Source organism: Gopherus evgoodei, chromosome 11 (assembly GCF_007399415.2).
Source record: "Gopherus evgoodei ecotype Sinaloan lineage chromosome 11, rGopEvg1_v1.p, whole genome shotgun sequence".
In the NCBI taxonomy this organism is placed as follows: Eukaryota; Metazoa; Chordata; order Testudines; family Testudinidae; genus Gopherus; species Gopherus evgoodei.
The window spans coordinates 14,334,991-14,355,385 of NC_044332.1; the positions used below are offsets into that span (position 1 = coordinate 14,334,991).

Consider the following 20,395-nt stretch of genomic DNA (forward strand, 5'->3'; position numbering starts at 1 on the left):
GATTTGGGAGGGTGGCATTTTGCCGACCTCGGCGGCAATTCGGCGGCGGGGGGTCCTTCCGCGTTCTGGGTTGTTGGCAGCAATTCTGCGGCGGGGCCTTCACTTGCTCCAGGACCCGCCGCCAAAGTGCCCCGAAGACCGTGAGTGCGGAAGGACCCCCCACCACCACCGCAGAATTGCCACCAACAACCGGGAGCGCGGAAGGACCCCCGCCTAGGGCGCCAAAAACCCTGGCGTCGCTCCTGTACGGCTACACCTCTGAAATCTATCAGATTTAAAGGGCTCCATTGTTATTTTAAGATTCCTCATATTTTTATTCTGTATAATTTTCTTCTTTTGTATAGAATTCTTCATACTGGCCCTCATGTAATATAGTTTGTGGTTTTTTTTCTACTCTGTGCATATCTGCATCTTTTCTTTAAAATCCTGAACAATACTGACTTAAACAATCACATGGAAAATAGAGTGTTAGTGTCGTAGCATTTATATGAGCTCATTACCTTACAGACTTCTCTGTTTACAGTTTGCTTCCTTCTCCCTTTTAGAGAAACTAGTTTGAGCAAGGTCTGTTTTTGTGTCAGGTGCCAGTTCAGCTGCTAAAAGCCTCACTTGCTAATAGCCTGAATCCAGCCAAAACCTAAGGCTCTCAGGCATTAGCTGGGACAATGTTATGCTTGTCTTTTGACATCCGCAGTTGCCCCTCAGTTTCCTTTATTTCAGTCCTGAATTTCAGCAGTCCACTGGGGCTTGATCCATTGGAGTCAAGAGAATCATTGTGTGGACATCAATGGGCTTAAGATCAGGCCCTTCATCTCTGATCTCTTATGTTCTGTGCATATCAACTACTTTTTGTTTGAGTGATTGTAAATCCTATTTACAGTGATACAATAATTTAAAATGTTACAAATCAGCTAAATGCATGTGTGTTTCTTTTCAAGAAGTCCTTTCCTTTTTGTCCTGATTAGCGTTAGTTAATATATAAATTTAACGGATGTGTTGTATAGCATTGATTCTAAAAGGAACCTTCAATATATGAAGGGTCTGTTCAGTGAAACTAAAGGTCATACTTGGCACATGCTGTATTTTACATACAATTGATCAAAACAAGCGTGCGTGATGTTAGACAGCTCACGAGAAAGCCCATCCTTTTTTGTTTCTCAGTATTGCTGCCAAGTTCTCCTTTTTGTGACTTTTGACTGTTTACATGACTAGCTATGTAGGCTATCTAAGATTTTTTGGGGACAACAATCCCAGAGTTCTGCTAGCCAGCACACCCACCATGAATCTATTTGTGCCTTAGTTATGACTAGGCAGGGCTTGGCTTTTAAACCCTCTGTTTCAGAAAGTCTCTTTTGGATACTGTGGAATAGAAGCAGACTTTCATTCCAGGTATTAGAAAGGGATTTGTAAATATTGCTGCAATGTGCATTTCCATTGTGTTTAATGTACAGAGGCCCCAAAAGAGAGAAACTCAGGTCTCATCACATTCAAAGACCTAAGTGAAGGGTTCTGAGTTTAACTGTGCTTCGCTCCACATTTTGCGTCTCTGTGGGTACATCTATACTGGAGCTGGAGGTATGTACTCGGCATGCTGGACCCTAGGTAGGTACTCAGGGCAGCTAGCGCCTCCTGCTGCCTGTGCTGCCCTGGCTATACTGCTATTTTTAGCGCAGCAGCTTGATCAAAGCTAGCATGTGTATGTCTAACTGAGCTGAAAATTACACCTCCCAGTTCCAATGCAGATAGGAAGAGCCACAGGAATGGGAGATGCTTCCTTCAGGCCCAGTCCTGCAAAGACTTGTATGTATTTAACTCTGCACCGTGAGCAGGGCTGGCTCCAGGTTTTCTGCCGCCCCAAGCGGCAAAAAAAAAAAGCCAATCGGCTGGCAGCTCAATTGCGCCGCGCCACTCCATTCTTCAGCGGCAGTTTGGTGGTGAGTCCTTCGCTCCTGCTCTTCCTCTTCGGCGGCACTTTGGTGGCAGCTCAAAGAGGAAGAGAGGGACTGAGGGACTCTCCGCCGAATTCCTACCGAAGACCCGAATGTGCTGCCCCAAGCACCTGCTTCATTAGCTAGTGCCTAGAGCCGGCCCTGACCGTGAGTCAAATTTTTGTAGTTGATCCAGTGTGTAAAGTTAAAAACTTGTGTAAGTCCTTGCAGGATTGGGACTTCAGGGCTTGCCTATCTGAGAGAGATGCACCAGTATAACTTAAATCAGCCTGTAAACCAATATAGTTTAAACTGTTGCCAAAAGTGTTGGCTCTTATTTCAGTATAAACCGGCTTATTTTGCATTAGTTAAACCTGTTCCTACTTTACTTAAACTAACCTGAAATAAAACACTCTTATATTGAAACAAATGTGCATGTGAGTTTGCACTGGTTTAACTATATTTGTTTGAATTCACACCTTAAATTATACTCATGTAACTTGTATAGACAAGCTCTTAGTCATATGCTAATTAGCTTTCCCTTGTTAATATAATAGGGTGCCGCTCCATGCAAGTCAGTGTTGCCTTCTGAGATGTATTAAGTCCGTTGGTTGTAAGAACTGATTACAAAACAAATGAGTGCATTCAGAGCACAGCCTTGAGAGCAGGGCCATCCTTAGGCATAGGCAACATAGGCAGCTGCGTAGGGCACCTGAAAATTTGGGGCACCACTGGGTCTTAGTGTCCACCCTCTTGTTTTCCTATCCCTGTTCTGACCCTTCCTGCAGGCTCCCGCAGATGGCTGCTCTAGCCTGGTGAGTCTTCCTTGGGAGGGAATCTAGTAGTTAAAAGTGAAAAAACCTCCAGCCTGCCAGACCTATTAGCACAACATTGAAACTGTTAAAGAAACATTCAAGGGGTAATAAAGCCATTTAACAGGCATTTGCCAACTCCAAGGTATATACTGACAGGTTTCAGAGTGGTAGTCCTGTTAGTCTGTATCAGCAAAAACAAGGACGAGTCCTTGTGTCACCTCAAAGACTAACAAATTATTTGGGCATAAGCTTTTGTGGACTAGAACCCATTTCATCAGATATCCATGAAAGCTTATGCCCAAATAAATTTTTATACTGTCAGTTTCTGACTTCACTGACAAAAACAGTTGTGCATTAATGTAATATTTACACAGAACATGTCAGTCTACAGGATCTTAGTTTAAAATTTGCTTTAAAAATATTTCATTAGTGAGCTGGTGAAGATTATAAAATCACATTTCTAAAAAATGCTTGCATAGAGTTTTAGATGCACAATCATCTTTAGCCTTAAATGTGTGGATCTTCAGACATAGTTTTTTAAATAAATCCTTCAAAAGACCTCCCTTATTTAAAATACACATTTTAATTACTATAGTTAAAAAAAAAAGTGCTTCCAAGTCTTCCTGTCCTTTCTGTCCATCCCTTCACCACCTCTCCCCCCACTCCCCACTGAAGAGAGCCCTTAAAGGGACAACAGTCCTTCCCTTCCAGATAGCTGGACAAAGAGTTCCCTTTCTTTACTTCTGACTATCCAACAAACTAGTTTTAAAAGAACCCTCCAGCAAAATCAGTACCTCAGTAAGACAAAATCCTTGTTATACCTAAAATTTTTGGAAACATATTTTTTTAAAGTTGGTGAAATTTCATAACCATGTCTCTTGTTATGGAGATCACACAAAGTAAATTACTGTTCCCTTTTTCTAAAAGCAATGAACATTGTTATGAACACACTAAACCTCTCTGATTAATTTAAAAGAATGTCTTTGTTTCAGTGAGTTAAATATGTAGTAATCTGGAATGCTGGTTTAAGATTTGAGTACATTTAAAATATAAATTCAACTTTCTTCATGTCCATTCTGCATGAGGGAGAGGGCATGGAAGTCTCTGCGGGGAACTGTGACTCTCCGCCACCATGAGGTAGGCTGGGCATCTCATTATCCTTTGCTGTCAAGTCCCTCCTCCCCCTCCCCCACCAGGCTGTGAGCTTGGGCTGCCATCCGGCATAGGGGCACCAGTTTAATAATACTGCGTAGGGTCCCATAAATCCTAAGGACGGCCCTGCTTGAGAGAGTTAGTAAATAAAATATCAGTAGGTTATTTTGTCTGAGACACGTAAGGATTCTCTCTGCTATCGTTGCATTGTAATCATTTAAAATCTTAAGGCCATTGAAATCCAATGGAGGTATGCAAGTGTGTATCAGATGAGGGGCCAACCCTAAGAGAGACAAAATTAGGATTACCTTTTAAATGTAGACTCACGGTTAGGAGGGCTGAGTCTGAACCTTCTGAAAGGCTCTGTCTGCTCCCTAACACCAAGGCATGGAAATATTTGGGATCCAGCCTTTCCCTTTCAAGCTCTGCTAAACAATTGTCCTTTTGATCTGTAAGGAGACATTACAGTTTGCTGCTGGGAAGGGAAAGGTTAAACTTTCCCTAGGGGCTATTTTTCAAAGCAGCAGCAACTGTCTTCTTGTCATGTGTCCAAGAAATAGCTCTCCCTTAACTGGGGCAGCAGGCGATGGGAACGAGAAGGTGCTTGGTTTTTTGTTGTTGGTTTTTAATAGCAATCCTCCCCCCTCCCGCCCATGTAGGCATTATATGGTTTGGGATTGTTTTCAGCCCCAGACACTTGTTGCTAGTTGCCTTTGGATTAGGGACTGTTAGATGGCTTCTGAATCGCTGTTAATAGTGTGTGTTGAGCAGCACCTTCTGGAACTCAGGCAGTAACACAACTGGTTCCGCTGGGGGAAGTGAAAGAAAGTGGCCAGAGTTGAAGGTGCTATGTGAGGATTAGGAATCAAAATTTCCCAGGGAGGCACTGAAGTAGCTCCTACGGGTGACAGAGTGAGTCTGGGAAACTTTCCATCATGTTCTTCCTTTTAATGCATTGTGAACAATGAAAGGATATTAGAAACACAAGCTCTAATTGAGCCTGGTTGTTCAGATTACACGTTGTGCACTATGTTAACGGTGAGACTGAGTCTTTAGGTTCAGGACAGAGTAAGGGATGGCAAGTAATCATCATCTCAGGAACAACTCTAGAAGGGAATTGTGCTTCAATCCTGTGAAATAGAATTCCTTTGTATCTTCTCTGTTCTGCAGTGTGTGCAATGTCCGTCCATTACCAGACGGAGTGTACACCCCCACTTGGGGAGGAGAAAGAGGAGAGTGTTGGGGCAGGATCATAGTTCTGCTTACTCTTTGCACCCCCACCTCTTGCACACCTGCATGATTGCACTGGGGTTAGAACGAGGACCTTATTTTCTTGTACTCTTTCCCCATATACCTGTGTAGGACCCTGCCACTGACCCAAATAGTTTGTGGGCTAATCCTATTTCTGTTGAAGGCAGTCTGAGTTTTGCCATTCACTTGAACAGCAGCAAGATAGGGCTCTCAGCGGGGTTCTGGTCTGCAGATTTGGGAGAGTGGCTATGTTTATTTTAAATGAATATAAAACAGCCGCTTGGTTTATGCAAGACTGAGCCAACTGCCACAGATGCTGCTGGCATGCTGGCAACAAGATGTACTTTTAGCAGATATTGCGGGTGTGTTTTCTCTGCCAGGGGTTGGAGATTCTATTTGGCTGTGAGTTCCCTGTCTGATAGCTCTAAACTGTTACGTTAACAGTTCATTCTCAGCCAGTTCTGATATGTGAGAAGCCTGGGATTTGGTCTTAGAACTATCTATCCTTGGAAAGCTTAATTTGTAGCACCTAAATTGCACCACCTCCTGAGTGTAGTGGAGAGATCGACAGAAACTATCAAACCTGAATTAGATGAAGCACAGGACAGGCCACTTTTAATAGCTCTCTGTTTTTTAGAAGTGGGGTAAGAGTGGCTGGGGGTCTAATTTACCAACAACTCTTAGCTTGCTTTAGGCTAACCTAACAGCCATTACTCAGTACATAAATCAATACTAGTTCATTATATCAATTTAATTTTTCCTGTATGTTGAATTACACGCATGTATTCAGATATGTTTGTAACACAAATAGGTACATACGATGAATAAAAGCCTGACATTTGAGTTTAGTTAAATAAAGGCTTCCGGACTAAGAAACTCCAATATCAGGAATCTGTGGGGCTTAAAAAATTCTGGGTTACATCTGTATTTTAGGAAGCCTGCTACTGGATTTAATATTCAAACATTTTCTATTGAGGCAGTGATTTAAATCCCTATTACCAGGCATGTATGATGTAGATTCAAGCGAATGACTGTATGATGTCCTACAAAAAAAGTAATTAGAAATTCCATTCCCATTAGTGGAAAGATATAAATTAGTTAATTTACTTTTCTCCCCATTGCTGTTTTATAATTTAATAAAATGCTGTGTGAGATATCTGAATTGCAAATTAGGGACCCAGTTTTGCCACTCGTATTCACGCTGAGAAGCACCTTACTCCCGAAACCATCCCTGTTGGAATCTCTCAAGTCAGTAAGGGTGACAGAGCCAGGGACAGTATGGTACAGTGGATAGAGCACTGGGTTTGGTTGCTGGCTCTACCATTGGCTTGCTGTGCTACCCTGGGAAAATCTCTCCATCACTCTGGCCACTGGCTATAGCCTTTTGGGTGCCTGGAGAGTGTCTCACTGCTTGTTAGTGCAGTACCTAATAGGAGCCTCTTCTCAGTTGAGGCCTCAAAGTATTTCTGTGATGCAGGTAATAAATACTAAGGATGAAACAGGAAAGGCTGTTTAGAGTTTCCACCAAAAGATATTAATAGTTTGGAAGTGACTGTGTCATTTGGATACAGAAAGTTTGCTTGGTCACATGAATTTAAATAAGAAAGAAGTTCTGAGTGTACACTGCCTAAAGATACCTTTTCCAGATACTTGGACAAATTACTTTTGTCAGCTCTACAGTAACAACGTTCTCATTTGTAATGTGCAGGCACTTGAAGGTAATCTGTTATTCCTCTAATGGGACAGATAAAGCATTGATCCTCGGGTGAGGAAGACCTTCTAATTCCTGAGTGCTGCAGGCACAAATAAAATGAGATGAGTGGATTAAACATGGCATCCCATTCAAAGTCATTATATATTCTGTTTATGCAACAAAGTTTAGCAAAATGATAAAATAGCTTGAGATGAAAAACTGCCACCCAAAAGCTGCTGGCTATTGCAGGAGGTTCCATATTATCATTTTCATCAACTCGTGGTAAAGAACCAAAAAGTAAAATGAAGATCTTAGATCTATTAGGTCAATATACTCCATTATGTGTTTTTAATTAGGTCAAGTCAATGAGACTTTTCTGAAATTGCTCTGATCATATATTCAAAGAACATTCAAATATGCTAATGTGAAGCTTTTAGTATGTTTTTAAAGTACATTTATTCTATTAAAAGCACATTTTGAGTATTAGCAAGACATACTGTACTGCAGGTATACAAGCTACTAGACCTGTAGTTTACTCAGACTATAGCGTGACATAAATTCTGTAAATTATTATTATTAATAACACTGTTAAAAAAAGATTTGCATGTAGGTCACTGTTGTATTCCGTACGACTGCAGTTCAGGCTGGGATATTATTCCATTAAGTTCCATGGCATCTAACTGCTGTTCAGCACAAGTTGTATTATAACAGCGTTTTATTGATCCTGGTGATCATAAATTTAACTATTACTGATTAGAACTGTAAATCCATAGATGGTAAGGACAGATGGGACCATTATGATCTTTGGCCTCTTGCAGCACATCCTTCCAGATGATGTTATGGTATCCTCTCACACTGGGGACACCTCCCTGGTGGAGGGGGACCACTGTCATTAGGAAGAGACAGGCAATGGTAATGGGGGATTTGATTATTAGAAATATAGATAGCTGACTCCGTGATGACCAGGAGAACCACATGATGAGTTACCTGCAGGGTGTGAAGGTTGCGGATCTCTTGAGACATCTACACTGACTTATGTGCAGCACTAGGGAGGAGCTGGTATAGGTACCAATGACATAGGGTAAGGTAGGAGAAAGATCCTGGAGGCCAAATTTTGGCAGCTAGATAAGAGTCAAAAAAGCTAACAATGTCAGGAATCCATAGAAAAGGGATAGATAATACAACAGAAAGTATCATCATGCCACTGTGTAAATCCATAGTACACCCACACCTCGAATATTGCATGCAGTTCTGGTCATCCCATCTCAAGAAAGATATATTAGTAAAGAGAAGGGCAACAAAAATGATTAGAGGTCTGGAACAGTTTCCATATGAGGAGAGATTAAAAAGACTGAGAGTGTTCAATTTAGAAAAGAGACTACTAAGGGGAGATATGATAGAGCTTTATAAAATAATGCATATTGTTGAGAACTTGAATAAGGGAGTGTTATTTACTCCTCCAGGTAACACAAGAACCGGGGGTCACTCAATGAAATTAATAGGCAGGAGGTTTAAAACAAACAAAAGGAAGTACTTCTTCACACAACTCACAATCAACCTGTAGGGTTGCCAGGGGATGTTGTGAAGGCCAAAATTACAACAGGGTTCAAAAAAAAACTAGATAAGTTTATGGAGGATCCCTCCATCAGTGGCTACTAGCTAAGATGAACAGGAATGCAACTCCGTGCTCAGAGTGTCTCTAAATCTCTGACTACCAGAGGCTGAGAGTGAATGACAAGGGATAGATGACTTGATAAATTGCCCTGTTCCATTCATTCCTTTTGAAGCATCTGGCATTGGTTACTGTGGGAAGACAGGTTATTGGGCTACATGGACCATTGGTCTGAGCCAAAATGACCGTTCTTATGGTCCTATATTACCGGCCATAGAACTTACCCAGTATTTAGCCTTCAGCCCAATAGTTTGTGGTTGAACTAGAGCAAAGGTTAATGTAAGGGGATACAGTCCCCTTACCTCTACTAAAAACAGAGAGGAGTTCCCCTTTCTCCCCTTGGTTTGGGTAAGCAATGCTGCCCCATGGCTCCACTCTTCTGTGTCTGGGGCAGTGAGAATTCCCCTCCTGTTTGTCTATTTTAACCACTGAACTCTAGCATATATTTCAGAAAGCCATCCACTCTTGAATGAACATTAATGAAGAGCTTATCTGAACTCTACAGTAAGGAGAAGGGCTAGTGATTTGAAAAGACATGCAGTAACTATGAGTGTTAACATGAAAACACGAGGAACGTGTTGAGCCATTCTGTTTCCACTTCTCTATTTTCTCATGCAGGTCCCGCTCATGGACTTGACTAGTTTTTACATCATTTCAGTGAGGAGCGCTCAGTTACGCTACTTGTTTTTTTGTTTAAATTACTTTTAATTCTCAACTACCTGCTAGACCAGTGTAGCTGATGGTCTAATCTCATAAGAAACAGGTTTCAGGCAGACAAGGGATTGAATGAATCCCCTTCCCTATCCCAGAAAGCATTGCCTTTCCAGAAAAAGGTTCAGGTCATTGTTAGGTGCATGTATTTGTGACATAGACTCCAATGTCAGTTGTTTGCATTATGCATATTAAGTTTTACTTAAACCCTTCAAGCAATCTTCTATTATTTTATAAATGCACACACATTCTTCTGAACAAAACAGAGAACTAAGAGAGGGAAAAGTATGAGAAGTAATTAAAATAACTGACAAAACTTTGAAAGCAAAAGACCTCTCATAATCATCAAAGCTCTGGATTATACATTTCTTTAAATTAAAGCAAGAGCTCAACAAGGTATAAAATCAAGATAATTAAAGTTGTTTTGTAGTTTGGTCACTTTGGCTGTTATCTTGCTGATTTGGGTGGTATTTTATTAATGATAACTCAAAGGAGAACGGCAGTAGTTTGGAAATTAATGAAATATTAATAACTAACAGCCAAAGAGATGCATATGCTTCCACTTTGGAGACGCCTGACCTGAATGTGCTCTAAGCTTACTGTATTTCATGAGAGAAAAGGTGCAGTGTGTATGTTCCACAAAATGCAGAGTGTGTACAAGGAGAGAAAATGTCATTATTGGTTTCCCTCCTATCCCTGGGTTAGCAAGGCACTGTAATTTATGAATACCCAAGTGAAGAAGAGCCATGAATGGACAATGGATCAGGATGGACAAACCAGTTTTGATTTTAAAAAATATCTACCCAACCTCACTGAATCACAAAAATGTAGGTCTGGAAGGGATCTCAAGAGGTCATCTAGTCCATCCCAAAGCCCCACTGAAGCAGGATTAACTATACCTAAATCTGACTGAATCTGAACTGATTTTTTTTTTTTACACTGAGGCCATGTCTACACTTCTCAGGATCGATGCTGCTGCTATCAATGCACCGAAGGTCGATATAGCGGGTCTAGTGAAGACCCACTAAATTGACCGCAGATCACTCTCCGGTCAACTTCGATGCTTCACCGGAACTAGAAGACTAAGGTAAATCGGCGGGAGAGCGTTTCCTATCAATGCATCGCAATGTAGACACATACCTGGAGCAGCATAACTTAGGTCAACTTACTGTGGTAGTGTAGACAAGGCTTATTTATTTTAAATGTTATTTTGAGAGAGAGCCCTGAAACTGAATCTAACTTTTGACATACTCAATTGTTGGGATAGTTCAGATCTTGAATTTTGCAGTCATCTTGTATTCTTATAATTAGTTAATACAAACAGCTTCTCCCAAACTTTCTGAAAGTTCCTATCTTGATCTAGACTTGAATTTTGTGGTTTGGACCCATCTATAATTATTCTTATTTTCCACTTCTCTTTTCATTTCTTGGTTTCCCCTCTTCCAGCTGCTGTTCTGATGTTCCCATCTCCCCTGGAAGAATATTCCTGTGCTGCTTTAAATTATGCCTGGGTTTGAACCAGTCCCCACCAGCCACAGGGATTAGGAAAGCACAAAGGTGACATCAGCTTTTGTCTCCAGTGAGCTGTGTTTAGCTAAGCTAGTTGACAATGTATGCCAACAAGATATTTGTGTGAACAATTGTTACTCAACAAGAGAGGCACAATTTGGCCCTTAATATTTGGTTGTCACGCAGGGTGACACATTGACTTAAGTCCTCATCATAATTTAAGAATAAAACTGCATCCTGCGTAAGTTTTTATTAGACAATACTAGTTCATCTGCTTTTGTTAAGATAAATGTTCCTGGAGCTAAGAAACTGGTTTTGAGCTTGAGGCAGGTGCATAACAGTGATAGTTAAAATGGCTGAAACAAGGTTAATTACACCTGTTAATTAAACAATTTTCTAGGTCTTTGTTAAATTAAGTGTATTGCAGGGCCATTCATCCATATTAGTTTTTTATGTGTTTATATTTTTCTGTATGTCAAACATCCACCATTTAAACACAACAAAATCCAAAGGACGGCCCAGATCTTTGAAGAATAACAAGTCATTTCAAATTCCTCTGAACCCCCACCCTTTTCCTGAGCACGTGATGCTTGCTTACTTGAGAAGTGTTTGATCATTTAGCAAATTAACATTGCAGAGACTTCTGAAGAGCTGTGTTAATCTAGAAAACCAATTCAAATAACAAAAAGGCAAGATTGTCAGTAGTACCTAACTTCCCAAAGACCCTACCAACCTCCTTGTCAGTCTCCACAGCTGCTGGCACCCAGAAGCCCCTTGGGCTATGCTACTATGTAAATTGCTTCCTAATCCAAGATGATAATTGATAGCAAATGCCGGTCATGCAGCCATTGCATACTGCCTAGCATATACAAGCAAAGTCCTAGACTATCCAGTCCATTTGCTGTGCATGATATCCAAGGAATGGCACAGAGAGAACCACTGTATGTCTTGTGGGAAGTGGTCTTCCCTGGTTAAATTACACTATCAGATAGATGAGAATTTTAAAGGAACAACATGGCCTGAGGGTGCTTCTCTGGGTGATGTCTCCTTTACAGATCATGGGCAGAGAAAGGGGAACCATCCCTTATCCTAATTATTTCTTTATTTATGCTCTGCTGAACTCAAGCAGCTATCAAGAAGTATCACATGCTTTAAATATGGGAGCATCTCTCTCCCCTGTCCCCAACACCATTAGAACACCGATGAGAGGATGGTGCCTTCCACACACACCCTATTCTGTCAGTTGGGGTCAGGAGCCCTAAACTCCATGGGGATGACCAGTGTAGAGAGACTCACTGGTTGCTTAGCCCCAGCGAGGGAATTGGAAAAAAGAGGGTTGGACTTTCAGAATACAGGGGGCTTTGGAACATGATTTGGGAGACTGCTCTCTCAAGCTATAGTGCAGGTATCCAGCATGAAATGTGATAGTTGTGGTTATACTCTGTTCTTTCAGGGATGAGTGAAGGGTTTTCTGTACGCTCACAATCCATAACAGGAGTAGAGACCCCTGTGTTTCAGAACATTTGTATGGGAGGTCGACCTTGTGGTTAAGGCACTGGACAGGAACTCAGGAGATCTAAGTGCAATTCCTGCCTCTGCCACTGACTTGGACAAGTTATTTGAACTCTGCCTCTCAGTTCCCCATCTGTAAAATAGGGACAATGACTCTTCCTTTCTCCTGCTCTGTCTCTGTCTCTATCTCATCTATTTAGATTAAAAGCTCTTCAGGATGGGGACAGTCTCTTATTATGTGTTTTGCACAGTGCCTAGTAGAGCAGGGGCCTGATCTTGGCTGGGCACCACTGTAATACAAAGAATAAATCGTAAGAATATGTTGTTTGTTTTTCCCATTGAAATGGGAAATCACAAGGGCAAACAAGACTTTAATGACACATATATGCACAGCTTTCCACCCTGTACCTACCATTAGCACACTCAGTGAAAGAAATTATAGTGCTCAGTGCAAAATAAGCCATTAGCAGTACTCTCTCTGTGTACATTACACCCAAACGCATGCGTCAGTGTTATTGACTGGTGATGTGGAAATGTTCTTACAAAGTAGGCATTCATTAATTACACTGAGATCAAATGCCAAGCCTTAACCCCCGTGCTAATGATGTGGAAGATTTTCTTTTACTTGTATTATTTTTCATGTTGATGTATATTTATTTTTTAGGAGCAAGAATAATATGATATTTTTAGTCAAGAGCACTAATTAATAATTCATTCCTGAATAATCATTCAAGCAGCTGATTAAAATGTATGTCTGGCTTCAAAAAGAATAATCTTTAAAAGTTGTAAGTGCTTATATAGTCTTTCTATTCCCCTCTTTTCTCTGCTTCCCACTCTGCACAACAGGCAGTGATGCTCTCATCAACACATACTCTGTTATACGTACAAGAAGTTAATTATTTTAAAGCATATGATTTAAAGTAAGAGATGCTAATTTTCAGAGGTTCTGAACATCTTCCTTTGATGTAGAATTGGGGGTGCTCAGCCACTCTGGACGTCAGGCCTATGATGGAAAGTGTGTGATGTGACCCACGACAGCCATAACATCTATAACCTTACAGCCAAAACACAGTGCCAAGTCCCGTTGGTGTTCTTAGTTACTGCAGAGATCTCTGAATAGGATGTACCATCAGAACACCCCCCACAAAGGGAGCTGTAGCAGATTGCGGACTCACTGATGCCGCGCCTCCTGTTGGTTGTCCAGGGAATAAGCTCTATTCCAGAACTGGAGCATCATCTTCTGGCCGGTGTCTTGCCTGCCTTAGGCCCCCGTGTCCCTGCCAGACCCCAGTGCCCTTTACCCTGGGGTTCTGCCCACCACAGTACCCCACGCTCTGGTTCCCCCCTGCCAGGGGAACCCCCAGCCCTTGATCACCACCTTGCCTCAGTGGCTACTGTCCATCCTCATCTAGCCCCTGCTCACTGCGGCAAACTGCAGTCTGCCATGGCCACTCATCACTGGCAGGGAGTTTGGACCAGCTGCCTCTGCCTAACCCCAGGTCACACCTCCCAGCCCCAGTACCCACATAGGCCTTTATCAAGGCCTCAACCTGGGGAGTTGCCAGGCTGGAGCTCCCCAGCTCCTCTTGCCCTTTCCCAGCACTGCTTGCCTCCAGGTACCCTATTCCCAGGCAGCCGGGTCCTTCTCTTTCCACAGCTAGAGAGAGATGGACCCAGCTCCTCCATGAGCCCTTCTAACAGGGCCAGGAGTGGCCTGACTGGGGCATGGCCTGAGCTGTGGCTGCCTCCCCAATCAGCACAGCCTTCCTCCACCAGAGTGGGGTAACTACCCCGCTACAGGAAGGTAGAGAGGTTGAGCATCAGCCTTCCTCGATGAGACATGCATGCTCCGTAGACCATAGGAGCAGCACTACAGCTTAGCCTACTGATGTCATGTTGTCACCGGGTACTGTAACAGTAAATGTAAAGATCTTGCACGAATGGTGTTGCATCAGAATGTAATGACATCCTAAAAGGCCAAAACTCTCTTGGGAGGAACCTCTGTTTTCAATGCCCTACTTAACTGTTTAAGTTCCACACTTGACCCATAGGCCAGCAGACTACCAAGTGTCATTTTAACCAGGGGAGAAATTTAGGGAGATCAGCTCTCAAATTTCCCTTTAGCTCTGAACTTCTAGGTGTATTTGGAATATGTCACTCACAAACACTGTGTTTTTGTTTTGTTTTGGTTCTTTTTTGGGGGAGGGAGGGTTTGTTTAATGTCTTTTTTCCCCATTTAATCTTTCTTTGGAGAAAAAATTAAAGGAAGCCAGCTAAAAAAGAAAAGCAATTGAAGTCCTCAGTGAATGTATACTGTGTAAGACCACCTGTAGGGGCAGATTTGTCATGGTAAATTTGAGCACAAATCATTGGGTTGTCACTGTAAAGTGCCAAAAATGACAAAACTGCAATAAAAACAAACCAAATCCGGAACCTTGAAAACAAGCATCTCTACCATAAATGACATATTTGTGGGGGGCCATCTCATACCTTCTTGAGTGTCATATAGCCAGTGCCCTTTACCCCTTAGCTTAGTCCCTTTCTAGAGCTAGAGATAGTCAAGTATCTCAGTATTTGACATATTAGAGAGCACTCATTACTAATCTTTCCCCTTTTAGCTGATCTTGTTCATCCTGGTGATGTAGTAGTGGCAGTATGTGGAATTATAACCAATTCCATTGGTCTGCTCCCGTTCCTTCACTCTTCTACTTTTCTCTCGCTCGGCCTAGATCCTCAGCTGTTGTAAATTGGCATAGATCCATCGAAGTGCCATTGATCTACATCAGGTGGATCTGGGCCAGACAGACTCTGTGCCTCTCTCAATATATTCGTTCCCAGGCTCCTTTGTAAATATATCTTTATTTGAATAAAAGGCACCTTCCTTTGTTCCAGTGTAAATCACATGAAACCCTAACAAACCTGAAGTGCTTGTAGTAGTCCCAAAAAGAGCATTGTGAAAAAAAAATAGTAGTATTACTTGACAGACGGTCCTGGCTCTTGCTGTAGTATCATGTTTTTTTCCTGAACTTTAATGTCATATCTGTGTTAACACAGATATGCTATCACACAGTGTGATACAAAGTCATGTTACATGCACAGTGGGCAATGTTCAACTGGTAACTCATGTGTATTTACATTCCAAACTAAGTGATCTGCAAATTCTAGGTTAAAATGGTGAAAAAAACTAGTTTTAAAGAGAAGAGCTGCTAAAAAACATTTAGAACAGAGAAATCTTAATTTTCCAGCACCATCTGAAACTGGGAGGCCCCATCAAAATGTATAGGGATAGATCATCAGCTGCTGTAAATTGATGCAGTCCACTGATGGAACTATGCAAGACACCAGCTGAGGATCTGACCCATAATTTAAAAACATGCATGTAGAGTTTGGTAAGGGAATAAAGGAGCTGTTGATTTCTCAGTAATTGGCTCAGGTTCGCTGAGGGCACATCTATACTTAAAACGTGGCCTCGGGACAGCTGTGCCACTGTCATGCTTTAATGAAGACGGTCTAAGCAGATGGGAGAGAGCTATCACAGAATAGGATCATAGAATATCAGGGTTGGAAGAGACCTCAGGAGGTCAAAGCAGGACCGACACCAACTAAATCATCTCAGCCAAGGCCTTGTCAAGCTAGACCTTAGAAACCTCTAAGAATGGAGATCCCACCACCTTCCTGGGTAACCCATTCCAGTGCCTCACCACCCTCCTAGTGAAATAGTGTTTCCTTATATCCAACCTAGACCTCCCACACTGCAACTTGAGACCATTGCTTCTTGTTCTTTCATCTGCCACTACTGAGAACAGCTGAGCTCCATCCTCTTTGGATCCCCCTTTCAGGTAGCTGAAGGCTGCTATCAAATCCCCCCTCATTCTTCACTTCTGCAGACTGAATAACCTCAGTTCCTTCAGCCTCTCCTTGTTAGTCATGTGCCTCAGCCCCCTAATCATGTTCATTGTCCTCCTCTCCATTCTCTCCAGTTTGTCCACATCCTTTCTGTAATTGGGGACCAAAACTGGATGCAATACTCCAGGTGTGGCCTCACCAGTGACGAATAGAGGGGAATAATCACTTCCCTTGATCTGTTGGCAATGCTCCTTCTAATACAGCACAGTATGCCATTAGACTTCTTAGCAACAAGGGAAATTGGTCCAATAAAAGATATTACCTCACCCAACTTGTCTCTCTTACTGATGTTAGTCCACTGCCTCGCAGACAGGTGACCACAATCACAACTGACACCTTAGAGAGGATTGGATGGGCATAGAAACAACATATTCATCCCTTGAAAGTGGTGCATATAGGTCAAGGACAAGACAGAGGAACAATGTGGGGAAGGGTTACACTGGTGCCACCTTGTCTGTGTTTGTTCTGTGTGCAGAACTCCTCCCAGAAGCACTAAATTCTCTTAGAGCCATTGCTGTGTTTAAAAATAAAAAGGCTCCTAGACTGATATCTCATAATCTACATATTGGCCTGGATGATGATTATGTACTTTTACAGTTCATAAGCAATCCCTGAAGAAGAGGTGTATAATAGCAACACTGACATTTAACTAGAGCAGCACTACTTTATCTGGGGCAGTGTTAATTTGTTCGTCAGAGCTGCTATAATTTATTAATGTATGTATTCTTTTGAAAATGTAAAAATGCTTTTGTTGACAAACAACAAATGGTTAGTCTGATAAAATAGCAAACATGGGTAACAAGGAAACTGGTCAAGGATGTTCAGGCACAAAAACAGTTCCTGTCGCTTTGCATTGGCTGCCTTTTGAAACAAGTACATAGCTCTGCTCCTTTGTTCACCTGCCTTTTAAAAAACTCAGACTCATGGGATGTACATAGAGCTTCAAGAGTTTGCGTCTGCACCCACTGAAGTAATTGCAAAACTCCCGTTGTCATCACTGGTGAGGCATCGGATATTAATTCTGCATTTGTACATTTACAAGCTCTAGCATCTTTCATACCCATCCCACGGCATCTTTAATGTGACGGGTTGCATTGTAGTTAAAGGGATGTTGTCAACTTATATTTGGCCCCTACACTGCATAGTGTATAAATAAACTTTTGTACAATCCCAAGACCAAGAGAACTAGTTCCGCAAACATATTTATTTAAAATTGCATTGAGAACAATTGTCCTTAAACAAGTAAAGTTTCTTCTCCAGCAGTTGACATTCAAGCATTGGCAGTCCTGATAACCAAAAGATGCAATTGGTGTATTGATTTTCATGGCCCAAGCTGAGAGAAATGTAAAAAATTAAGACCATAACAGTGATAGAAAACCAATTGTTAACTTTTAGTAATCCTGAAGTGTTTTTAAAATGGATAGAACTCCTTTAATAGTAATGACGGGATGAGAAGTTTTGGTGTTTCGGCTCAATATGCCTTTACGTTCAGGGGCCAAATCCTCAGGAGGTGCAAATCCAGTCAGTGGACCAATGCTGGCTGACATCAGCTGAGGATCTTGCCCCAGGTGCTTAGAAGAACTTTTTGAACTCTTCATTTACCTCTTTTGTGCCTACAAATTCCTTTCCTCCTCTCTTTTTGTAACCAGACCTACCCTATGACCTTGAGCACATCCTGGCCATTTCCTGAATTCCCAGATTTTCTGCCTGCCTGTTCTAACTAATCTCTCCCCAACTACCAACATGCTCGACATCTCCCATATCTCTCCCCCTTCTCCATGAGCTCCACACTTCACCATCTCCATTATCGGTCACCACTCCTACTGCCTTTCTTCCAGCAGGCTCCTTGACTGCCATGTCTGTCTCTCTCTCCATGACCGCAGTAACCTGACCCTAATTTTGAAGATATTAAATTGAGGGCACTTGAGTCTTTGACACATTGGTGTTTTGGTCCAAATCTGTTTTCAATTACTGTCCATCTATGAGCTTCCCTATGTTAGAGTCATAATCACTGTAGCTTCCCATCCCTGTTCTGAATTACCAGGGTTTGTAGGACTAGCAGAGATTGCTTGGTCTTCACAACATTAGGTCAGCATAAATCGGAGCCTGTTGGGCAGGTTGAGTTGGGGGGTTGGTTTGAGTGGAGACCTTTTTATCTCCACTTGTCCTTTTAAAAATATATATAAATAAAAGTTTTGCAAAGGAAGACGTTGATTTTGCAACAAGGATGAGAGTCCGTCTTCATCACAGATGCAGACTCTTACTGAAGTCAGTTTTGCTGCTCACAGAGATGCATATGCTGGCTCTTATGTTCCTATATGTTAAGGCCAGAAGGGACCATTGTGATCATCTAGTCTGAGCGTCTTGTACCACAGGCCAGAGAAGAATTTCACCCAGTTATTAGTGCTTTCTTCATATCTTCTGTCAGTAGGTGAGGAGGTACCCTTTGAGCCCCAAGCTGCCAACGTTTAGTTGAAACATTAACAAAGAGTAATATTTCCCTTTCCATTAGCTGCAATGTACAGGTTATCTCTCCCATAAAGTGATGGGAAAGGAGGAGACCGTGTTGAAGGAAATGGACCCTTTTGTCTAATGCACTGTAGAGATTAACCCTAGTGTGTAGTCATGGGTAGTGAGGCCATGTGAGATAATTCTTCAGGACTCAATTCAGCAAATCATCCCTATTCAGGTAAGCATGTGCTTAAAGTTAAACATATACATAAGCTTCTCCATTTTTGCTCTCACTTGCAGTGTCCAGATTATTTCTTATGCTCTATCAATTTCCCCTCCCTTCTCATCCCCACTCGCATGCTTTCCTTTAGTTTAGGTTAATGTGTTACCACGTATTACATTCTACTCATAGACCAACATAGCTCCTTTAGTGGCTGCTAATGGCATCATTGGCCTTGGCATCGTGTTAGTATTTACATACTTATTAATATTCGAGTTGTAAATATTCAGTGGTTGGGAATTACTGAAAGTTTCTATCATTGAGAAGAGCCTTGGCTTCAGTAGGGCCCAAAGCATCAGAGATTTCCTCTGAGATAATACAAGTTTATGATATTTACTGTCAATAAACTTTAATTATGTCTGCAAGGGGGCAGAAAACTGCAGACTTTAAAATGCGTGAAGAGCTTGCAAACTAGAAGGGCTAATTAATTATTTATTTTTGGATGGGTAGTACAGTATAAAACCCACCAATAACGATAATTGGGGTGACTTCATTCTGCGTTCAGTGGGTTAACACATAAAAGGGACCATCTTTTTTTAATCTAAAATTTGACATGAATAAACTAGTTTCATTAGTTTCATTGAGAAGATAGAAAACAAAAAGCAATGAGCTTGTATGTTTCTATAAAGTGGGATGCCGGCTTAATTCATCTGCTGCAGATTTAATGGGGTTTGATTCTGATCTTGCTTATACTGCTTCTAATTCAGGTGATTCTCTAGTGATATTGGTGGATGTAAAACAGGAGATGAGAATCATGCCCAGTAGCTGTAAAGCAATCAGCAGTGTGCCAAATGATCAGAAGGTAATTTGGGTAATTGGAAAAAAAAAACAAAAACGATATTTGTCAAGTCAAAGAGACAGCAGAAAAAAAAACCATACTCTGTTTCTGTCCACTACAATAAATCCACAGTCTAAGATAATTATCCACAAAACAATGCTTTTGACAAGACTGTGACATACAGTAACAATTGGCTCGTGACTCTGTGCTTAACAGATTGCCAAGCCAAATTGGTGGGTTTTTTGACCAATATTTAGGAACACTGCCCAAACCCTGTTAGTACACACTAACAAACAGTTTATGGTTCTACACAAATATATGTAAATGTACTGCATTAGCAATTTTATTCTGTTTTATCACATGCCAAGCAGAGAGATGTGATGAATAAGTCATCGCTTTTTAGTGCAGTTTGAATATCTTACAAACTTGACAGAAAGCAAAAAGACTATTTTAGAAATATTCCATTATTCCAATTGTGTTTAATGTTTAACACCCTTGCTTATTATATATTGGAAAACAAATAAGTGGGAGACCCAAAGCTGACATACCTTTAGGTACGCTATTTGCTAAATACATCTTTCATTATCTGGAGGATCCTTCCCTTTACTTTGGTATTAGAAGCCATACAGGGGATGTGGGATAAAGGTGGCAGTATATCACCTTTCTGCCGCCCTGGAGTCATGAGGTCACCACTTGGATGAGGGAGTAGCAATGCAATCTGTGTCGTAAATTATAGC

At 41.5% G+C, this 20,395-nt stretch overlaps 1 protein-coding gene across 6 annotated transcripts in view; it reads left to right on the plus strand.

The window, feature by feature from the left end:
* Positions 1 to 20,395, plus strand: part of ERBB4 (erb-b2 receptor tyrosine kinase 4) — a 1,029,410-nt gene that overhangs the window by 604,881 nt on the left and 404,134 nt on the right. The gene's annotated exons all lie outside the window — the stretch shown is intronic.